The sequence below is a fragment of the Lissotriton helveticus genome, chromosome 7, assembly GCF_964261635.1.
Source record: "Lissotriton helveticus chromosome 7, aLisHel1.1, whole genome shotgun sequence".
NCBI lineage: Eukaryota > Metazoa > Chordata > Amphibia > Caudata > Salamandridae > Lissotriton > Lissotriton helveticus.
In genome coordinates this window covers 426,194,916-426,219,008 of record NC_136068.1, presented here as the reverse complement: position 1 = coordinate 426,219,008, position 24,093 = coordinate 426,194,916, and the positions used below count along the sequence as shown (strand labels likewise).

The window sequence follows — 24,093 nt, the reverse complement described above, 5'->3', positions numbered from 1 at the left end:
GCCTTCTCCGCGTCGAGCGAGAGAAGACAAGCCGGGATGTCCCAATGCCACACCTTGCCTACTAGATGCGCCAGGCTGCGCACGTTGTCAGCCCCCTGCCGGTCCCGGATGAACCCCACCTGGTCCGGATTCACCAGCCCTGGCCTGTATGGGTCGAGTCGCTTAGCCAGTATCTTGGTATAGATCTTTAGGTCGGTGTTCAGGAGGGCGATAGGGCGGTAGGAGGCACATAGCGCAGGGTTCTTCCCTGGTTTCGGTATCAGTGCTATCTTCGCCATTCCCATATCAGGGGCCGGGCCAGATGCGTCCGAAAAAGAGTGGTACAGCCTCAGTAGATAGGGACGGAGTTGAGTCTGAAAGATTCGGTAAAAGGTTAGCGGCAAGCCATCTGGCCCCGGAGTTTTCCCCGCGGGGAGATCTTTAATAGCCGCAGAGACCTCATCTTCCAGTATGGGCTCTTCCAGCTCTGCCGCGCATGCCGGCGGCAACGGAGTCCCCTCATAGTCAGCGAGGACGGCCGCTCGTGCTTCCACTGATGTAGGTTCCCCCGCGTACAGGGAGGTATAGTAGGCCACAAAGGCGTCCTGTTTGGCTCTTTCAGTGACTGCACTAGAGCCATCCTGGCGTTGTATATTAACGATATGGGCTCTGGCTGCTCTCGCCCTCAGCCTTCCTGCTAGCAGGCGCCCCACCTTATCCCCTCCCTCATAGTATTTTTGCTTTAGTGCTAGTAGAGAGTGTTCCGCCTTGTTGGTGCGCAGGAGTCGAAGCTGTCCCCTAAGGTTAGCTAGCGTTCTCCTGGACGCCAGGGAAGGCCGGTCTCTGTCCTGCGTCTCTGCCTGTTTGATCTCGCCCGCTAGGTCAGTCTCCAGTTTATAGGCCGCCCATCTCCTCGCTATCGCCAGGGAGGTAATGTGACCCCGTATGGTGGCCTTAAAGGCATCCCACACTACCGGGAACGACGTTTCCGAGTTGTCGTTAATGGCGAAGTACGAGTCTATGGCTTCCCGGATGCTGTTAACATCCTCTTGGTCCCGAAGGACGCTCGGTGGGAGGGTCCATCGTCGTTCCCGGGGGGTGCGCGCTAACGGATCCTGTAGCAGTAGTTCCACATGTGCATGGTCCGAGAGCGAGATATCCGAGATGGCAACCCTCAGCATGTCTCGGGTCAGGTCAAGAGAGGTAAAGAGGTGGTCGATACGCGAGTAGGTGCGGTGTGAATGCGAGTAAAAAGTGTAGTCACGGACTCCTGGATTATGGTAACGCCACGCATCGACGAGCCCTAGGTCCGTAATTTGCGCCCTTAGCGTGGATGACATTGCGCCCGCGCCGCTAAACGCAGTCTCCCCGCGGTCTATTTCCGTGTCCCACACTAGATTGAAATCCCCACCCACGATTGTACGTGGTTCGCCGATCTTAAATTGTTCCCGCAGGAGCGACTGGAGATATTTATCTTGCGACTGGTTGGGTGCATATACGTTGCCTAGAGTGAACTGTATCCCTCCCACCTGAACCGTAGCTCGAAGGAAGCGTCCATCTCCACTCTTGTAGGGTTTTGTGGATCCCTGCCTAAAGCCAGCTCTACACAGGATTGCTACCCCCGCCGTTTTAGTGTCAGCCGATGCCCAGAATTGTGTGGGGTAGCTGGGATGCGCCATGCGTCTAGTGTCCCCCCGCAAAAGATGTGTCTCCTGAAGGAAAATGATGTCAGGGGAATGATGGAGAAGATAGCGCCATACCTGACTCCGCTTATTGGGGGAGTTAAGTCCTTTGACATTGAGAGTCAGGACCTTTAGGGGTTTGGGAACATTTACCGCCATGACGCTAAGGGGGTAAGAGCCGCCTCCTCGCCCATCACCCTCCACCCTGCGGAGTGAAGGGAAGTAACCACCCCCGCCCACCACTGTCGCGCAAATACCTGCAATAGTCTCCAGACCACCATACTACACAAAGGGAAAAGGACCCATGTACAGGGGAAGCTCAGGTGAGAAGTAGGAAAAGCAGAGCGAGCAGGGAAATGGAGAGTACGTAGAGGGTATACAACCATAACAGGCCAACAGGGCCATAGTATAATGTCCCAGGTTCCGGGCATCCTCTACCCGAGGGTTTGGATGGTCACAGGAATGTCACTTCCTATGGGACAAAGTGGGGGGTGTTCTACTGAAGATATGGGTCTCGGTTGCCCCGAGGCCCGTCTGCCCCGCTGCCCAGGTCGGGTTCGGGGGTAGTTAACTCAAGAGCATCGCAAAGGTAGGTGTGCCATATCAGTCAGCTCAGGAGCGTCAGGCTCCCGCGATGAGGAGTTAGTTCCTGAACGGAGAGGCCGCAGGCTCACGATCGCTGTCAAGGGAATAAGCGTACTCTATGGTGTCCTGCTTGACCTGGAGCGCGGGGCGGTCAGCGACCGATGGGGCACAGTGTCCACGGTCTCCGCCAAGGCGTATGACCCCCTAGGGGCGCAGGCAATCAGGAGTCGTTGTCCTCCCTTTCACGGGGCATAAGTCCGCGGGGTCGCCCTCCACGGTCACCTTCAGGGGAGCGAGTTCACTCCATGGCGTCCATCTCGGTCACGGACGTAGAGGACTTCGGACAGGGATTGCGGCGGCGTTCACCTCACCGGTCGCTGACCATCCAGAGCTGGGAGCTGTTCTGCTTCATGTCACGGAGTGGGAGGCCTCGAGGTGTGTCCCTCGCGATCACCTTCGAGGGAGCGGATGTGCTCTATGATGTCTTGCTTGGCCTGAGATGCGGAGCATTCATCCACTGGGGTGGTTCGGCGACGCCGATTTACCGTGGTCCAGTCCGGTCGGGCCGGGAGTCTCTCTTGGCGCCTGGGGCGGAGGGGCTGCGCTCTGGGGATTCCGAGAGTCGAAGCAGTGTTGCCGCCTCACGATAGGAGCTGATGACTCTGCGCTTGTCTTCCCAGCGAAAGATTAGGGCAAATGGATGTCCCCACTGGTAAGGAATGTCGAAAACCCGCAGCTTCTCCGTCACCGGGCGAAAGACTTTCCTTCTGTGCAGCGTGTTAGGGGCCAGGTCTTGGATCTTGTGCCCTCCGTAGCGTAGGTCCGGCTTGTCCGCTTTCAGTATGGCTTACCTCTCCGTGAAGTAGTGCACTCGGGTTATAATGTCCGGGAGGAGGCCCGACCTGCCTCCCGCCCCGAATACTCGATGGGCACGGTCCAAGAGCGGAGGGGGGGGCTTCTTCGTTGACCCACACCTCGTGTAGGAGTTGGGCCACATAGGCCATGGCGTCTGTCCCTTCCTCCCCGAGTGGCACGCCCCGGATACGGAGGTTGTTGCGGCGCCCCCTATTTTCAAGATCCTCCTGCTTGACCTGGAGCTCGATGTTTTGTTCCTCCAGGGTCGCCACTCGCTGCCACAGCTGCTCCAGATCCTCTGTGCGTGTATCAACAATTTTCTCGAGTCCATCAACCCTGTCTCCCAGCTCGGTCACCTCCTTACGCAGCTCTTTGACGCACGAGTGCACTTCCGATCTCAGGGACCCTATTTCCGATTTCAGGTCTGCCATGAAAGAGGACATGAAGGCCTGAGTCACCGGGGGGGAGTCAGCAGCAGGTGGCGGCACTTCTTCAGTTGGCGCTGATGCTCCCGCTTTGCCCCACATGGCAACTACCGATGTGCCCTTAGGCGCCGCCGCCGGGTCCGTCCTGCCCCGGGTCATCGTCGATCCGGAGCGCAACGTCCAGCCACCCGGTGTGTCACCCGTCGCCGTGGGCGCGGTTCCTCTATGTCGCTGCAGCAGTGTGGGGGGGATATTCAGTACACCACCGGCGGCCCTCTCCTCTCCCAAGCACCTCCTCGCTTGTGGATCCGCTCTGTCCGGCAAGTGGAGTTCAGGCCTGCGCCTTCGGGAGTCCTTGATATGCCACCAGTGCGTGAGGGATCTGCTATGATGGTCAGCCCTCTCCTAGAGCCCAGGAGGCTGCACCGCTCTGCCCCGCAGTGTGTGGCGGCTCCTCTCGAGGGCAGCGAAGTGCACCCCCGCTCCCTCACCACCATCGTTCCGTGTCTCTCAGGGGGCAAAGGGGCCACGCACAAGTCACCCCGGGGTTCCAAGGTAGAGGAAGGGGTACTCACACGTCTCCGGTAGCTTCTCCCCCCTGCTCCGGGTCAGCCAGCCAGGCTGTGGGGTGCAAACACCAGCGGGCGCAGCGGTTCACCCAGCCCGCCGACTACGATGTTCCCTCCAAATAGCCGGGTCACACACTGTCGAGTAGCCAGGCCCAGTCCGACCCACCGATGGGGGGGAAAGCGCTCAAGCCGTCTCCGCAATCTCCAGGGCAGTGTCGCCTACTCCGAAGTCCGAGGCGGTGGGAAGTGTTGCAGATCCAGCGTGGGTCCGCTGGCTAGGACAGCAGGGCTGGTTCACGATGTAGGGCCCAGGCTGATGTGTACCTCGCAAGGCAGGGCCCGCCTCCCCTCTCCAGGTCAACAGCGGCAGCAGGCAGGGCCAACTCTCCCTCACCCGGTTCCGCTCAAGCAGGCAGCCGATTCTCGCCGGGGCCCCCGATGATCAGCAGGGTCGGGCACCCGAGGTGAAGGTGCCGGTCGGAGAAGGCAAGATGGCGGACAAGGCCCAGTTCTCTCCGCAGGCGAAGGGGACAGCGCTCCAACCGCCTCTTCAGTCCTCCGGGCAGTGCCCCCCGCCCCGAAGCCGGGGTGCAGTGACCTCAGGCCCAGCTCAGTCCGGCGGTAATATAGGGACCAGCTATGGCTCTTAAGCCGGGGGTCCGGTCCCCCCCACCCCGGTGGCGGCGTGGGCTGGTGGGGCCGACTCCACCGCACCCGACTCCGCTTTATCAGGCGGACACCACCCGCCGGGGGCCGCAGTGCTCAGCTATGTCCCGTTGCAGCTCAGGAGGGCAGGCACCCGGGCGGAGGGCGTCAGGCGGGGGGGGGCAAGATTGCGGACAGTACCTTCAATGGGCCCAGTCGCGGCTCCGGAGTCCAGGGCGCATCCGTCGGCAGGCAGTTGGCGGGCACAGCGGGGACAGCTCACCAGGTCGTCTCTGCTACCGCTCGTGGTCCCGCAGCAGGGCCTCTCAGCAGCAGGCCAGCCGGCGGTCTTCCCGTGTCAAGTGCGGCCTTCCGTCTCCGCCAAAGCCGGGGCCTCTCGTAGGGTCCGCTGCCAGGCGTCTGCAACGCCCCTGCCCGGGGGCCGCCCCGGCGTCGGCTGCCCCGTCCCCTCCGGCCGCTGGTCCCCCGACGGGCAGGCGGTGGCTGGGGAATCCGCCTCAGGGGACCGCTTGTGCCTCCGGTCGCCGCCTCAGCTCTGGGAAGTGTCCTCCAGGAAAACGCGACCAGGGTGCCGGCCGCCGGGTGCCGTGGCAAAATGGCGGGAGCACCCTGGCAGGTGAGCGTCCAGATCTCTAGCTGGCCTCAGCTGGGTCTCCCGCACCGGAGCGGTCTCTCCGCAGGTCACCTCGTGTCCAGGGCGCAGTTAGCAGGTGGGGTCCCCCATGAAACCCCCCGAATTCCGTTTATGATGGCTTATTGAGGCAGCGGGGTGACGGAGCTCGCTCGAGATGCGCCCGTTCACATCGCCGCCTTGGCCACGCCCCCCTTCATAGGATTTTTCAATCATTCTGGCCAGTTCTTGTGGTTGCTCGATTACATCGATTTCCCTTAGCTTTTGGCGAATCGCCACGGATGCTGCTTCACCTTTAATATTAGCTAATATTATTGTTGAGACCTGTTTGAAATCCTTCAGTAACTTCATACCTAGATTTAAAGCAGGCTCTGCCCCTTATTCATTTTGAATCTGTTTCAGGACGTCTGGTATTACCGCCATAGACTGAACACTATGTGTTTTGGTGTAGATTGCAACAAAGACTGTACCCCAAGTGTCGCAGTCCCCCAGATGTGGTGCGATCCCCATTGGTAAATAGATTGTTAGCATTGTGTGTTTCTCATGGGGGTTAGTGTTAGGAAATACTACCTCAATTTGAGTAATTCTTTAGCTATCCAGAATGGAATTTATTCCCGTTTTGTGGGTAATTCACCAACGACTGAATGTAGAGTCTGTGGTGTAATTGTATTTGTATTCCCCTGGTAAGGACTGTAAGAGTCCGCCTGACATATTGAACCAATTGTCTATAGATTTTGATTAGCTCTTTGAGTTGAACTAATAGTTCTGCAACTGACATTTTTTTATTAGTGGCAGGATGTGGTGTATAACTGGCTAATACCGGCCATGTTTCTCCTGGTCTACCTAGTGGACCGAGCCTGGTAATGTGATTTATATGTTTTAGGGCACCTTTAAACCAGAGCGTAGGCTCTTGGTATGTTAGTGGAATTTCAATATCCTCGAAAGGAATGTATTCCTCTGGTGGATCATCTTCTTTGTAGAAGTGAAACATTTTAGTTGCTGGATTTGCTTCAGGGAAGATTATCCATGAATAGAATACCTCTGTCTGATGATATTCATGTGCCTCTATCACAAAAACTACCCTACCACCTCGCGGGAAGCGCTCTGGTGTGCGGCCTGCCCTGCCTTGCCTGTAGCTTGTACCGGCACAGTTGGGAGCCGTTACAGAGTTGCTGCAGGCACTGCGAATAGCAAAACCACAGCGGGCCGCGGCAGGAGTCACAGAGGCTGCTCAATCCCACAGAGGCTGCACAGACCACAGCAGAGCAGCGAGGTAGGCTGCAGGGGCTGCAGCAGGACTGTAGTGACCTGTTGCAAATCCAGGGGCTCTAAATTGGGGGAACTGCGAGGTCATCGGAAAATATTGGAAACCTTAACTATTACAACTACTACAATATTCTACAAACATTCCTTACCCCTCAGAAAATGATTCCAGAATTATAATGTGGGCACTGCAAGCCCCAGGGAGCCTGGAGTCTGGAAGATTTTTGCCAGTACCTGAGCCTGCTTGCCCGCATTTATTTAGCACCTCCCCGCTCCCGCTTCACGAAGCTTGGGCCAAGGGCGGCCCTGTTTGAACCCGCTAGAGACCAGAAGAGGTTGGGCTGGGCCCTCCCTTTAACTTCAGCGACAGCCAGGCTAGTTGCCCACTTATTACTTAGTACTGATATACTGAGGATACAAACTTCCTGGAAACTTTGAATTTATCGTGCCTGCTAAAATGAATGCCTGTGAGGGAAAGGGTAGATCTGCACTGACTGGGGGAAGTATCACTGGGACTCTGGACCAATTTTTATTCAGAGCCAGCTCGGTCCTAGCCCACGAGATTGCATTGACAGAGCGTCGACTTTCCCTAGACCCTTTGCAAACTAAGCAATCATCATTGGGTGGTTTGGTGTCTGCACGCGCTCCTGAGCGCCCCTTGGCCACAGACATTGACTCCCTTGATCTAGCAAGAGGCGCTAATGGAAATTACAACATTAATGGAGGCTCCAGTTAGTCCGCTACCTGCGGGGATGGCCAAAGAGGGCGCACCTTGTGGTATACCTCCACGCATTGCCACAAGGTTGGCACCCAAACCCTTAATTCCAACTGTGGACCTAACTCCGGACCCGGCTACGAAGAGGAAAAGGGGAGGGGGCCCTCTAAGGCATAAGAACGCAAAAATGCAAAAGACTAACAGGAATGGTGGGATCGTATCCACATTGTCATCAGTGCCTCCGTCCGCAACCTCTACCTCTGTTGCTTTAAATGTTGATTTACTGGGTGTTCTCCGGTCCAATGCCTATGAGGTTTTGTTGGATAAAGTGAGGGCTCTTATCTCGTCATCTTTGTCCCCAATCCTCAATAGACTGATATTGATAGCGGAAAGACTAACCAACTTTGAAAGGCTTGTATCATCTAGTTTTATCACTATTGAGGATACTTTCGGAACAATCAGTCGACCACCTGGATTCTTAATGAACGTTTTGTGTAACCCTAAATCCCCTTTCACCATTCGTTCATCATCTAACAGACCAAATGTAATTACTAATAGTGTGGGTAGTCATGTCTGATGCCAAACAATTGGGCCTCCTGTAGCTCTTCCAGGCTCTACATATGATACTCTCAGAATGTTGAGCCCCAATGTACCCAGAAATAATGGTAGGACACAGACACAGGCAGTGGCACAAGGTAGCCTCGAAAATATTGGTTATTTAAGGCCACAAGGTGAATCACAGACATCCATTAGTTTGACAGCTACTCGTCCACATAGAATTCCATCTGTTCCTCTAATTTGTCTGGAGGAAAAGTCAAATTCATCATGCTCAGAAATTAGTCTCTCAGCACCAAGATGATAGTGGCAACACCAAGTCAAGATTAGATCTCCCTCTAGCTGCTTGTCCATATGTTATAGTGCTAGCTAATATCCCAGAACTGAAATCAAATGTGACAGAAAATACGGAGCAGCTAATAAATAAATCCAAGCATTGGTTATCTAATTCCCTAGGGAAAAATGTTAATGCCCTCCATAACATCATTATGGCTAAGAGGGTCTCCTGGGTAGGACGAGCTCCTAAGAGTATCAAAGGAGACTGTATTGTGGAAAACTTTGATAACCATCATATAGTGGGTGAACTTTTATCTGTCTTACCTAATATGCCTTAATTTCACTCGCAGATCTTTGCTTTGCCTCTGGGTTTCTTCTATAAACCCCATTCTTTACAACAGCTGTCTACTGTTGGATCTAATGGTCTTTGGAGACCTTCACACCTCCCGTTAAATCTGCCATTTCCCTCCTCACTCCCATTGTTTCCCTTAAGGAACAGATTTGCTGCCTTAGAAGGCATGTCCGCCTGTGATTGACTGGAATTTGAGGCTATATTACCTAGTGGAGATGGTGTCTCAGATCTACAAAAGCTGTCTCCCCTGCACACTCTCTCTCCTATAAAAGCCAGTGTGACATTAGCCAGTCATCAAGACCGTTTAAACCCGCCAAAGATTCCACTACCTCGAGAGAATCTTTCAGAATCTATAGCAACTATGTCATGGAATATTGCTGGCTACAACCAAAAAAAGACTAATACTAATGGGTTGTCCCTGCTGACATTTATTGACATAGTGTGCCTTCAGGAGACCTGGGAAATAGATCCAATATTTTTAAATGGGTATCGCTCCTTTCATACTCCTGCTATACCGTCACCTGCTGGTCGGGCCAAGGGTGGTATGCTGACGCTGTTGTCTAATGCCTCTTCTTTTAAAACTGAAGTTATTTTTTAACAAGTCACCTTATTATCACATTATTTTAATTCATCATTGTGTGGATTACTACTGGCTCCTTATTAACTTCTATAATAAATTTGGAAGTAATCAAGCAGATGTGCTGCTCCCTTTGAAAAGGATATTAATGAGCTACAAGATAAATGTACCAAACCCTACAATATAATTTGGCTTGAGGATTTCAACATTCACCCATGTGATAAGATAAATGTGTTAGCTTGTGGAATACAGGATGATGATGGGGAGAGCGTTTTTCACTTTTGTCACACGGAGTAAGGTAATACCTTGAATAGATTATTAGTAATAAATAATCTTGTGTTTTTAAACAAGTCTGAAAAGTTAACTGGTCAGTTAGAATCTACTTTCTTAAATCATTTTTCTACTTCTACCCATGACTATGTGTTGGTCTCTGACTCAGTCAGTCAATTTCACTTTATTCGGTTTAAGTACAAACCATAAAAGCATACTATAAAACAATTTTACACAGTGAGTAAAAAGACATTGATTAAAAACAATACATAACATATGCATGTTTACAAATAAAACCATTCATGCTTATTTCATCTTAGAACTACGTTGCTAAAACATACATAATTTCATAGTATTAGTTCAATCTCTTTAGGGTTCTAACAGCAGCAGCAATGAAGTTGGCAATATTAAAAATTTCCCATACATTTGTCAGCATTTGGAGGTAAAGTAAGGCTGGCCTTGCTTGCATGAAACCCTTATTAGCTAGGATTGGAATGATAAAACGCTTCCTAATATCGGTAAGGTGATCACAGAAGAACATAAGGTGCAAGGTATCCTGGTCAGAAAAATTGTCACAGGAGCAGACCCCGAGGTCTTCAACCATCTTCCAGCCTGGCTTATCACCAATCAAACAATGAAGTTGGTTCAATCTAAATCTTGTCAATAGGAATCGGTGATTAGAATTTGTGACAATACCCAAATATGGTTCCATATGCGGTGTAGTTATCCGCAACTGGTGAGCCCTTACGGTTGCCTTACCCAGCTCTCTCTCTTCTCTATCTGTAATAGCAATACAGGGGTATGCATCCTTAGCCCATTTTATGTCGGCCTTGGATAATTTATCTGGGTGATTATAAAGTTCTGGTCTATAAAAGGTCTTTTTTCTCGTTTCGGGATTGTGTTCTATCCATTTAGTGATCACGCTGCAATAACCTTTTCCATGCAATCCGTAAAGAAAGTCGATTGTGCTTTTAAACGTCCTATAAACCCCGTAATTGCAAGAGAAAACTGAATTGTCCTAAGAAGGGAAAAAATAGACACTGTGAGTTTTTTGGCCAATCTAGTGTCTAACAGCCTTGCGGAGATAATGCTTTGCTTGGACCCAGTTTTACATGAGAGAACTATTTTAGATTTTGAGTAAATATTATCTGATGTTAAAAATAATTTAACTTGTGTTATTCGTAATGCCCGATGTAAAAAATATAGTTGGTTTGATGACGATTGTGATAAAACTCTGAAAAGTTTACATGTAGCTTTGAAGTCCTAACCCCGAGACACAATATTAGTTAAATGTCTACGTATAGCCTATAAAAAAGTAAGAATTACCAGGCTTAAAACCTTAAAATAAGAAGGGCGGGAAAACCTGCAGAAGGCGGCAAAACTAAAAAGCTCGCAAGCATTTTGGTCTTTGATCAATGCTCCGTTCTGAAAAGACGAACACGCTATGACCACAGATACCAACATAGATCAGGAAGATTGGGTGACCCACTTTGAAGTGCTTTTCGGAGTGGGTGATATGCCAATTCTACAATCTGATTCTCAATCTATAGAAAGTAATGAGACTCCTGCTAGTTTTACACTTGCTGAAACTAAGCATGCCCTAAACCAATGTAAACGAGCAAAAGCACCAGGACCAGATGGAGTCCCTATTGACCTGTTCCTAGATAATAAAGAACTGTGGGCCCCACTTCTTACAAATGTTTTTAATAAAATTGCCCAAACATGTTCACCACCATCGTGGAAGACAACCTTAATTGTCTCAATATATAAACAAGCATTTGCAATGCAATAGGTCTCGCATTAGGAAAGTTTGAGCTATTGGTATTGTAAATGACAATTTTTTTATTTATGTGTTGGTTTTGAAAATAGCAAAATTAATAGCTTTGTCATTTACAATGCCAATAGTTTTAACTTTCGCAAATGTGACACCTATAGCATTTGTAATGCAATGTGTTGTATTTACGTGACTTAGATGTATTGATATTACAAATAACAATGGCTTTTAATTTTTTTTAATAATTAATACTTAAATAAAAGTTATTGTAATTTATAATTGCAATGGCTTCAACTTTTGTAAATAACTTTTGTGTAGATTATGTTCAGTGTATTTTATTGTGACGAAAATCCAAAAACAGAAGTGAAATATTAACATCTTTTTGTGGCATTTGTAATAAAGGTTGAAACATTGAGAGAACATATTTGAACCAGTTGTTGTTGAATGGTTGCACAGATTGATGTTGTGGTGGCGCTGAGTGATGTTGTGGTGGCGACGAGTGATGCTGTGGCGTTCAGTGATGTTGTGGTAGCGCATAGTGATGATGTTGTGCCCTGAGTGATGCTGTGGTGGTGCGGAGTGATGCTGTGATGATGCGATAGATAGAGTGAGTGAGTGCGATAGATAGATAGAGGGCGATATATAGGTAGAGTGAGGGCGATAGATAGATTGATAGAGTGAGGGGCGATTGATAGAGTGAGGGGCGATAGATAGATTGATAGAGTGAGGGGCGATATATAGATAGATAGATTGAGGGCGATAGAGTGAGGGTGATAGATAGTGAGGGCGATAGATAGATGGATGGTTGTGTCTGTGGTTGTGTGTGGGGTTGTGTGTGTGGTGTTTGGGATGTGTGTGGGGTTGTGTGTGTGGTGTTTGGGATGTGTGTGGGGTTGTGTGTGTGGTTGTGTGTGAGCTTGTGGTTGTGTGTGTGGTGTGTGCGGGGGGTTTGTGGGTGTGTGGGGTTGTATGTGTGTGGGCTTGTGTGTGGGGGGGTTGTGTGTGGGGGGTTGTGTGTGGGGGATTAGTGTGTGGGCGAGTCTGGGGGTGTGTGTGTGGGGGGGGTGGGGTTGTGTGTGTGTGTGTGGTGTTTTGTGTGTGTGTGTGGTGTTTTGTGTGTGTGGTGTTTTGTGTGTGTGGTGTTTTGTGTGTGTGGTGTTTTGTGTGTGTGGTGTTTTGTGTGTGTGGTGTTTTGTGTGTGTGGTGTTTTGTGTGTGTGGTGTTTTGTGCGTGTGGTGTTCTGTGCGTGTGTTGTGTTTTGTGTGTGGTGTTCTGTGCGTGTGTGGTGTTCTGTGCGTGTGTGGGCTTGTGTGTGTGTGTGGGGTTGTGTGTGTGGGGTTGTGTGTGTGTGGGGGGGTTGTGTGTGTTGCCCATTAACGTTGGGCATCATAACTCAACTTAGACCCTTGTGTGTGTTCAAGGCACTCCCTTTCCTACATAGCAGTCATAGGAGTGAGAGAAACTATAAGAGAAAACAGAATGAAGCCAAGTAATGGCATTGTAAATGACAATGTCTTTTACCCCCTGTTGACCCCCGCAAAGCTCATCAGCATGTGGCCGCCACTGTTTGCAGCCCACCCAACAAATCCAGAATAGACAGCTGTTTCTCCCAGTGGAGCTATTTCATGATACTCACTAAAAGGCCATTCACATTGTATTTTAAGTGCTCGTTTACTGTATATTTGGACTAGTGGCTCAGCTATCAATAGTGCAGAGTGGAGGGAGCAATGAGGTGCGCACCTCATTCATTCAAATAATAGCAGTTTTTTGTTATATTATATTTTCTACTGCCAAACCATGGTTTCTGAACATTTTCTGTGCTTACGGTAGAACCCAGCCCTAATTAAGCACTGGTTGGTGAGAAGGAAGATGAGGAGGGTTTGTGTTCAGGTGATGACTGAGCGCACCATTATCTTTGTAAAGAGAAACGTCACACGTAAAAACGCACTAGGTGTTAATTTCTGTGAGAATCCAGCTCGAGCCAGTGAGCAGAGCCTCTTTCCGAAACCTAGGCACACGTCGCAGGGTAACGCCCCAAAGGCCATAATAGGGTTGTGCGCTTGTATAAATCCCCTGTTGGTCCTACTCTGTGGAAAAGCAAAATCATGGCGGAGCTGATGGCGTGGCACCGGTGTGTTTGTGTGTGTGGGAGATGGAATGGGTCAATGGGGTGTTAGGAACCAGCACAATTTAAACTTATTCACATACACTGAACAACAGAATAAAGGACACAGTGCTGCTGCTCCGGCTAAATTACAAAGCACAAAAACACGAGAGTGCACCGGATGAAACCAGATCAATATTTTTTGGGTATGGTTATAAAATCAAGCTCCGTTCCCCTACAAGATACGTCTCGAGGGTCGAAACACAGCGCTCACGCTAATCATAACCCTGCACGTTTTGATTGGCTGGGGAAATCAGGAGCCTAGGTGCTTCCTGGTTCCTGCTTTCCTGGAGCAAAAGGCGGTGAAGGTGGCGGACAGCCGGGTGGCCTGGCTGAAGGTAAGTGTTTTATTTTTTAATATATTATTTTACAACCCCTCCCCCTCAAGTACATAGTGGTCACCAATGTTCCAGATACTGTATAACTGAGTCTGTGTCATTACTTTAACTGTATGGGGGCTAGGGCCCTGACTCTTACAACTTATAGAAAACTTTGCCTCTAGACCGGACTAGGCTTCAGGGTTGAATAAGCTTATATCAAAGCTTGCCACACATCGCAGTTCCGGAAACTGAGCCTGCACCAACTTGTATGAAAGTGCGACCCAAGCATCAGGCTGGCACAGCCAGTCTGTACAACCTTCTAAATTCATAATGGGGCGTAGACCGTGTGAGCTCATTTTAAAGTGTCGCCCTCGGCACATTTGTGATCCGGGTCATACGTGGGCGTGCGGTGCCCACAAACAGCAGACTGCACCGCTGAGTCCGCACACACATATATCAGAGCGGGACACAGAGAAATATGCGTGGACATTGAGAACAGCACCAGCCAAGACACAGCTCTGGTGCAAGGGTGGCTCAATAAATCGCCTCACCACCCTACATCTATCAGATGCAACTGCACATCCGCTTCACAAATCATGTTCGCATTGCTCGAATCCACATTGTGTTGCATTCTGCTAAAATCCTGATAACGCGCAAAACCGCCGTGACTGTGATCTACAGTCAGCACTACAGCGAACCGTGTTTTACCAAATGTATGCAACATACCAATACTTATCACCAAGACTTATCACAGGCACAAATGGAAAAAACACTTGGCGCAAACAAAAACAACTGGAATCAGAAGGCAGAAATCCACCTTATAAAAGGCATGTAGGAACCCCTTTACTGCCACTACAAAACTCCAGCTTATTCGACACAGAGTGCTGCAACTAGTGAAACAAGCTTCGCGTGATGTGCCCGGCTCTAGCCACGCCTGTGCCCCTCACGTAGAAGAAAACAGCAAATTAAATAAATAACCAAGCGCGGCCTCTAAAGTGAGCAGTCCGTGCTGCAAATAAATTAAATAAATAAAAAAACGCGGCCGCTAAAGTGAAAGCGGACCACGCTACAAATAAAAAAATAACTAAATTAATTAGTACCGCAAATCACCGCCGTCACTGTGCCGGCCTGCGACCAGGAAGTCAGGCAGGCCGGCGCGACAACAGGAAACCGGAAGTAGGAGGGCGGGAGCCTACCCCGCCTCCAACGGAAGAGCCGCGATGGGAGCCGCGTTTCAAGCACCGGAGCTGGAGCCGCGTTTCAAGCACCGGAGCTGGCAGGAGCCTACCCTGCGGGTGCCAAAGGAGGGAAGAAGAGTCCTGCTGCCCTGCAGCTGAGGAGAGCCGCCGCAGGAATGAAGCCGGTGAGTGGGTTGCTGAGCGGGGGGCGGGGGGGGGAGAGCATGTGTGTGTGTGTGCGCGCGCGTGAGTGGGGGGGGCGGGCTGTGTATGTGTGTGTGCGTGCGTGTGTGTATGTGTCTGGAGTGCGTGTGTGTGCCTGTGGGGGAGGGGGGTGTTATGTTATGTTATGTTATGTTATAACAATTTATTATGCGCACAGCGACCCCAGCGAAGGAGCATCCCGGCGCAGTGATATGTGTGTGTGTGAGCGAGTGTCTGCCGTGTGCCTGCGTGTGCATGCGCTCGCCTGTGTGTGCGCATGCAGAGGGGTGGGGGCTGCCTATATGTGAAGCGCTCTGATACCTGATTCGGTTCGGGGCTGGGAAATAAAAAAATAAATAAATAAATAAATAAAAATAAATTGCTGAGTTACTCTGCGCATGCGCGGGTGAGACGCGCGCTCCCGCGGTGAAAACCGCGAAGGAAACGCTCGTCCACATCGGTGTCCACATTCCCATTAATGGGCAACAATAGTAGTCGAGCAGACACTCCGTCTGCTCGACCTAAAAAGGGGGACAGGTAAATTGGGAAAAACTATAGACCAATCTCTCTAATTGATTCGACCTAGGCCCCAAGTACCTCAACGACCGCCTGACCTTCTACACGCCCACCCGCCAGCTACGGTCTACTAGCCTCGCCTTCGCCGCCGTACCACGCATCCGAAGAGCCACAGCCGGAGGCAGATCCTTCTCCTACCTGGCGGCCAAGAAATGGAACTCCCTCCCCATCCACCTTCGGCTGACCCAGGACCACCTCGCCTTCAGGAGACAACTCAAGACCTGGCTGTTCGAGCAGTAGCAGACCCCTTCCCCCAAGCGCCTTGAGACCCTTCCGGGTGAGTAGTGCGCTATACAAGTGTTTGATTGATTGATTGATTGATTGATTGATTGATTCGACTGCAAAGGTAATGGGCCGTTTGATTTTAAATAGATTAGAGGACTGATCATGGAGGCCATGGGAATTGACCTGAATATCATTAATATTATTTGTGACCTGTATTCAGGAGCCACAGCATGTTAGTTATGGACGGGCCGGCGAGTGTACTAGATCCTTCAAAATTGCAAGAGGCGTAAGGCAGGGGTGCGTCCTTGCCCCCTTCTTATTTGCTCTTTATACCAACGGCGTACAATCCGCTGTCAGGTTCCACCCCGGATGTCCCTTATATAAACTTAGCGCAGGTGCCAATTTTATTGTATGCGGACGACGCAGTGCTTTTAGCTCGTACGGGCAACGCACTGCGCCGCCTAATTTTGGAGTATACCCAATTCATGAATAACCTAGATATGAAGGTTAATTATTTGAAATCTTTTATTTTAGTGGCAGGTGCTAAACAGTGAAGTTATTCACAAATTATTGCTGAAGGGGGCAACTGGGAGTTGTTGACTCCTTTAATTATTTAGGGATTACGTTTGATGCCCAAATTAACTGGCAAAAGATGATTAACAGAGGGACCCAGATGGAGAAAAGAATTGGGGCACTAACAAAATGTATTAAATAAACTGACCTAAAACCTATAGATATGATAAAAACAGTGTATCAAGCAAAGACTGTGTCTGCTGCCACCCATGGGGCAGCTCTTTGGGGAATAAGGGATTGTGTAAAACTGCAAATAATTGAAGATAATTTCTTAAAAACGGTTTTATCTTTACCAAACTCGAGATGAAATGTCGAAGGTCCAAGATGTATGTTGCAGAGTTTCGACCAGGGTAATCTAAAGTCCTAGGGACTGGGGTTTTATTCTTATAGTAAAAATAGGGGATGGACTAGCTCTATGGCCCCACATATGGGATGGCCAGGGGTGGGGGTGGTTACACACCTTCCCCTTTGTCCAGTTTTGTGCCGGAGCTGGAGCTGAGTGCCCCAGCAACCGGTTTGAACTGGGAAATGCATGGAGCACCTTGTGTCACCCAGGCAGTGTCTGAAAAGCATTCACTGAATGCAACCTACCCTGCCCCAATACACTAAAGCCTGTCTGGGGAGGTGCCAGCAACTCCCTGGACAGGAAACCTATTGTCCAGGCCTCCCCTGCCAGAGTTTCCTCCAGCAGCAGGAGGGCAGACTCGTGTCTGTGGCAGCAGCATCCATTTTGTGATGCTGAGGCTCTGTTTAACTTTAACCGGGTTTACCAGTAACTACATGTCTTCTCCCTCTAGAAGGGTGGAATGCTACCCCCGCCGCCAGAACTGGCAGGGGTAGTATTCCAAAGTGTTTGTCACCTTACACGACATTCACATTAACCGCGAGAGTCATAATGCACTTAAGAGTATATGGTATGGCTATATCATAGAACAACTATAAGGAGGTGGTTCCGAAAGCTGCAGAGGGGCTCAGCTCATGCTAGGGCATCCTCTCACATAAAACCAAGCACTCTGCCTCCAGGATTGTTAAGGCCTGCCATAGAAGTGACTTTTAGGTGCATATGTGTCTATATATATATATATATATATATATATATATATATATATATATATATATATATATATTACCTACTGGCGGTCGCCAGTAGGTATATATAGTTAGGATTTTTTCTCTATGGGTTTTTTGAAAATTCTATGTCTAATAACTTTGGCGTTTGTGGACGGAATTGGCTGAAATTTTCAGGAAAATGGCACATTTTGTTTCTGAGCAGCCCCTGAAAATTTTGGGGGGGGTTCGTCAAGGGGGGGCCGAGAAAAAAGGGGGGTCCCAAAACGCGTTTTTAACATTGAGTTTTCCATAGGGCGGTTGGCCTCACTTTTAGCCCGAACGGCTGAATGGATTTGCACGAAACTTGGCAAAATTGTAGGGACTGGTAGCCCGATGTGCCTTTTGTAGGTCTCAATATATGTGCTGCAGTGGATTTTGAGAAATTAACGTTTAAAAAAAGATATATATCTGTAACAGCGGACTGGGCAGCGGCCCAGGACGCGGACTTTTCGCGCAACGGAGCTTTGTGAAGCGAAGCTGATTGGTTCTCCGGCGTCTGTCAACATTCCAAATAGTCCGTAGCGGCCGCCATCTTGTCTCTCGGTAGGATCGAGAGACAAGAGGAGGCGAAAGCGAAGGGGCAAATGACCATAAGGGGGAATAGTAGATCCTCGCTGACCCCCTAGGTTTGATGTGGAGGTTTTAAAAGGGCCCCGCGGGGCAAAAAAATAAAATAATAATAATAATCGAACGGCTGAATGGATTTGCACGAAACTTGGTAAAATATTAGGGACTGGTAGCCCGATGTGCCTTTGCTAGGTCTCAATATATGTGCTCCAGTGGATTTTGAGAAATTAACGTTCAAAAAAAGATATATATCTGTAACAGCGCTCCGCTTAGCGTACTTTTCGCGTTACGGAGCTTTGCGAAGCTGATTGGTTCTCCGGCGTCTGTCAACATTCCAAACAGTCCGTAGCGGCCGCCATCTTGTCTCTCGGTAGGATTGAGAGACAAGAGGAGGCCAAAGCGAAGGGGGAAATGACCATAAGGGGGCATAGTAGATCCTTCCTGACCTCTTAGGTTTGATGTACCATTTTGCCAAGTTTGGTGTAATTCCGTTCAGCCATTCAGGCTGTAGACGTATGTAAATGTCCTATGGAAAATTGCATGGGGAAAACACATTTGAAAGTGTTGAAATTTAGAACCAATTAAAATGTTACTTTGGTTTTGTATTTGTGTGTGATGAAAGTTAATTGGTTATGTATATATGTCAAATGAGAGGAAACCACAGCCATTTTGTGATACTACTGTCTGAGGTACATTTGTGAGGAATTTTTGGTGGTGAATTTCTGGTGTTTGATTTACACAGTACTAACAGTTTTCCTACTTTTGAAAAGGTGAGTTGTTAATTTGTAAGGGGAACTATGTTGTACACTTGAAGATAATTTGAAAAATGTTTTCTGTTATTTATTTGCAGTCCTTCTGTTATACTAAATACTTGATAAAGTTAGTTTTATATTATGTATTACTAAAAACGATAAATGAAAGTGATTATTTTTTTCTGCAATTTACAGCAAGCAATTTCAAAATAAAATGGCTCACAATGAAGAGACCGTGGCAATTTCTTTTGAATTGTCCACTACATTGATTGAAATTGAGAGCACCAATAATGAAACATTGTCACAAGGAGGGCATGACTTGTATGATTCCATTAGATTGATTGAAATGGACAGCACCAAGAATGAAATATTGTCACAAGGAGATGACTTGAATGATTCCACTACGTTGATTGAAATTGAGAGCAGCAATAATGAAATATTGTCACAAGGAGGAGATGACTTGTATGATTCCATTAGATTGATTGAAATGGACAGCACCAATAATGAAATATTGTCACAAGGAGGAGATGACTTGAATGATTCCACTACATTGATTGAAATTGAGAGCACCAATAATGAAATATTGTCACGAGGAGATGACTTGAATGATTCCACTACATTGATTGAAATTGACAGCACCAATAATGAAATATTGTCAGAAGGAGGAGATGACTTGAATGATTTTTTTGATCAATCTCTTGATGGCGAATTTATCGAGTGTTTGGAGACGATAGAGTTAAAAGAATCATTATTGCAGACTTTTCATGAGGACATTGCTGATGAGGACATGTTACTAGTTCTTTCAAATTTAGAAAATTCTGAAGAATAAATTTATATTTAGAAATCAAAAATTGTTTGAGACATTATTCATTTTTATTTTTAATTCATGAGGTTGTAGCGAAGTGATTGTAGTATAAAATGAGACTTATAGTATAGAGTGCAACATTTTTATGTTACATGGTAAGTTTACTCATATTTACTTCCCTTCTGCCACTATATTATCTCCAATGTGTATTTGACATCTCTTCTTCATCTCCGGCCTCCTTTCTCTCACTGTGTGTCTCCGATGCATCTTATCGGTGCTATTTTGTGTAATTACAGAAGAGAGTAAAATAAAATAGTTCGGAACGTGAAAAGGGGGCAAAGTAGAGTACTCCTCACCCCCTAGGCCTTTTTAGGCGGTCCCAAAAGGATCAGTTTCTGCTTTCCTGAGAGATTATGGTATGAGTTCCATATACCACAATAACTTGCATTACAACATGCAAGATATCTATCTCCTATTACCAACTTTTGGAGATATTCGCGCTAAGCGCGAATATCTCCAAAAAGTAACACCTGCCCTGAGCAGTTCTTAGCCATGTTATCCAATGGGAGGTGGATAACATGGCTAAGAGCATTAGCTCGGTAATGTATGAATATCGCTGAGTTTTTAGCGATATTCATGCATTGCGGCCGTTTATTATCGCATTTGTGATAAACCTTGATAATAGCAAGGTTTATCTTTGATAATTTCTGACGATGCTTAGCGGTAAAAAATTCGTTGGTAAGCATCGTTAGCGATAAATATCGCTTAACTTTGGTAATATGCCCCAACGTCTGTTAACGTTCGATTCGAAGGAAATGAGGAAGTGTTGAAAAACATTGTCTGCGCCATCTTGCCTTTTTTGAAATGCCACACTTTTGTCGTGCACGGCAGCCATTTTAGATGTCTTGACCAGACCCACTCTCTGCACGCTGTCGATTCGTAGCATGGCTCCTCACCCTCGCAAGCATCTTCCCCAGGCACTGGTCACCCCCGCTCTCTGTCTTATGCATGGGCAATAAACCTCCCCCCATCTGCGCTGCTCTTCCCTGAGAATCACACACTGTGCCCGCCCGACACCTCCCTTTCGCCCTATTCACTACCGCACCCTCTGACACTCCTCTTCCTCTGTGTCCGATTGTCCAGGCTATCAGCTAGCCCTGCAGATGTAGTTTATGGCCTCAGCTGTAAAGAATCACCCCTCTTCAAAGGAGTTATAGTAGATCAAGGCCCACACCCGATGAGATCCGTCACACCACACGTGTTCCTACTATCTGAAAACTATCCTGTATTGTGATTGGGGAGGGGATCGAGCCTGAAGCGGAAGATTCCAGGAATGACTCTTTGTACATCAAAGTTTTTACAATTATGTCTCACATTAAAAATATATAGCACTCCAACAAAGTAGTAGGAATATAAAACTTTAATAACATATAAATATATACAACAAAACAAAAACAGTAAAAACATTTAAACAACGAAGAGACCGTGGCAATTTCTTTTGAATTATCCAATAGATTTATTGAAATTGACAGCACCAATAATGAAATATTCTTGTCAGTAGCGGTCTGTTGTGCGAATAGTTCCAAGGCAGCAGAACGCGCTGAAATCTAGATGGCACTAAAGTGATGTCTAGCAAGTTGCCGCCCAGCACATAACGGCGTGGGGCGCCGCGGGGGTGAGTGAGTCCAGTAGGCACCACAGCTATTCTTACCGGCATTGCAGAATTACTGCTGGGGACAATGCCTGTGCTGTAGCAGGGTCACAGCAGAAACAAAAAGGATTCTGTTGAAGATGTTGTTGGTTTTCAATTTGAAAACAGTTCTGGTGTCAACTGCTATGCTAATGTAGTGGTTAATGTTTTGTTTTCTCTAGAAAATGTAAAAGAGGGGGAGGCAGTCCAAAGTTCCGTTAAAAGGGCAAAGGAAAGGATCGGTGGTTTGAACTATCAGTCAAAAAGGGGAGGGGGTGCAACAATTTTTCCTACCGGGTCACACTGTGCTTTTACCGGAAGTGAGGTCTGCAGGATTCTAGTAATTCAAAGTGAGGCTGGCGCCGACGTCCCGCGAATACAGTTTCGTCACTCCACGGGTGATCATGGCAGTCATTCCCCATCGGGGGTCGGAGACTCCCGCGGCTCCTCTAGAATCTTCAAGGTCGTGGAGGACTACGGTGGTGGAGTCAACCAGTGACCGGGCCATTTCTTTATGCTGGGCCCGCTCTTGCAAGGTCGACCGCCATTTTGAGAGTTCGGTAGCTACTGGCGATCGCGGGGTCAAATGAGCGGACGGGCTCCACCCTGCCGGGCGAGACGTTGCAGCATGGCCACAGTGGAAGAACTCTTTTCCGGGCGCCTGGAGCGCTGAGGGTGCAGCTGGGAAGCCTCCACTGGGGAGGCGGGAGAGGCCTGTTCGCACCGTCTCTTCCTCCCAGTGCACCCCACGGCGTCTCGCTTGATATTTGTTATGGCCGGACCAGGCGATGAGGACGAGGGGGGGGGGGGGTCGGAGGCATGTGCAAGACATCCCCCCCCAGGGTTGTTGCAGCAATTATACAAGAAAGAAGAAGTGTCCCGTTCGTCTTCGGGCCGGGCTTCCGGTAGATGTCGGCCGGACGCCCCTGGCTCTGGCCCCATGAACGGGTTTCTTGGTTTATCGGCTGCAGCCGGATCCCGTCGGCCTCGGCCCCCCGACCGTTGGTGGCCGGACCGGAAGAGCATGTGGCGGGACTACCTGCAACTCTCAAGGGCCACCGCGGCCGGACTGGGAGAGAGAGGGGAGGGTCGAGGAGACATTTCCCCCCCCCCTGCAACTGTTCAGCGTTGTAAAGGCAATCCCCTGGCCGGGTCCCGCTGGTCTCGGCCTCTCCTCCGGCTACACCCTACGTTAGGATCTCCTGGCCGAGGCGTGGCAGCAGGACCTGCCTTATATGGGCTGCTCCCGGCTGGGCGTAGCCGGAACCCTGCTCCACCTTGGAAGTTTCCAGAGTGGGGGCGGATGTTCTACTGACTTGCATTTTCCCTAGTCTATCGATTTTTTTGGCGTGGCAGGCGGTGGGACAGCGAGGGGTGATTTGGTTTCTCTTACTGTTTTTCTGGTCTCTCACCAATGGCATATTTTAACGTTTTCTTGTTTCTAGGACATTAACAGGTTTTATCATTACGTTATGTTATCGTTTCTTTGTTCGTTGTTTAATAAAAGTTCATGTTCATCAGTGGCCTACTGATTTTCGTTTTCCTATTCTTTTCTTTCCAGGTTGTTTCATGCTAAAGTTTCTGTTAACAGGATACAGTGATCACTTCGTTATTATTGCATATGTCCTTTTCACTAGGGGTGCTCTCTGGTCGGGCCAGATGACGTATGTCTAGTAAATGGTCCGGGTGAAACAGGTGCATCAATCAGTGGGGAGTAGATAGGCATGACAGATTACAACGGGGGAGAAAGGTCCGCATTACGTACCCTTTCACTACTTGCAAAGATTTTCCTACGTTTATTTGCAAACAGGGAATACCTCCAAAAAGAACTAATTCCCAAACAGTCAATGTTCGGACAATCAATCAATCAATGAGGAATGAAATAGGTACGACGTGTTAAAGGCTTGCGTTACCTACCCTTCACTATCTGCAAAGGGAGAGAGAATATTCCTATTCTTCCTCGTTTGCAGGCAGAGAAGATTCTTAAGAGAATCAACTTCGAACAATTCAATGCTCGATTCAAACAATCAACAAGGGGTACTGTGAACACAAATGAACGCCGCTTATGTACATACGCATTGCTATTTTCAACAGGTTGTTCCTAATGTTTCTATTTTAGCGAGGTCAAAAAGAGATCCCATTAGTGGCCTACTGATTTTGCTAGATTCCTTTTGTTTTTTTACACGGTTTTTCGCTATCTGCAAAGACTAAACAGAGTATTGCGACTCTGTGCTTGTTTGTAAATAGAGAATGAACCAAAGAGAACAATCAATCAAATGGAGAGAGAAGCAGGCACGACGGATTACAAAAGGGGCAAAGGGCTGCGTTAACTACCCTTCACTATCTGCAAAGAGAGAGTACTCCTAATAGAAATGAGGGGTGGGGGGCAGCATTCAAAGCAGATCAGTGTGCATAAACACGAAAATGTTTTTACTTACCACGTACTTGACATTCGACAGCTTATGATATTTGCTATTAAAAAACCATTGAAATTCACTGAAAAAACCATAGGTTATAGACCATATATAGTTAGGAATTAGCATTTACAAAACCTTGAAAATTCACTGAAAAAACCATAGGTTATAGACCATATATAGTTAGGAATTAGCATTTACAAAACCTTGAAAATTCACTGAAAAAACCATAGGTTAGAGACCATATATAGTTAGCTGGACATTTTATTGACATAAAACCAATGAAATTCCATATATAGTTAGTTGCACTAACTATATATCGCGCACCCGCAATCCACTGC

General features: G+C 48.2%; 1 protein-coding gene across 1 annotated transcript in view; it reads left to right on the top strand.

Moving 5' to 3' along the window:
* MTCL2 (microtubule crosslinking factor 2) overlaps positions 1-24,093 on the top strand; it is an 870,692-nt gene that overhangs the window by 46,718 nt on the left and 799,881 nt on the right. The gene's annotated exons all lie outside the window — the stretch shown is intronic.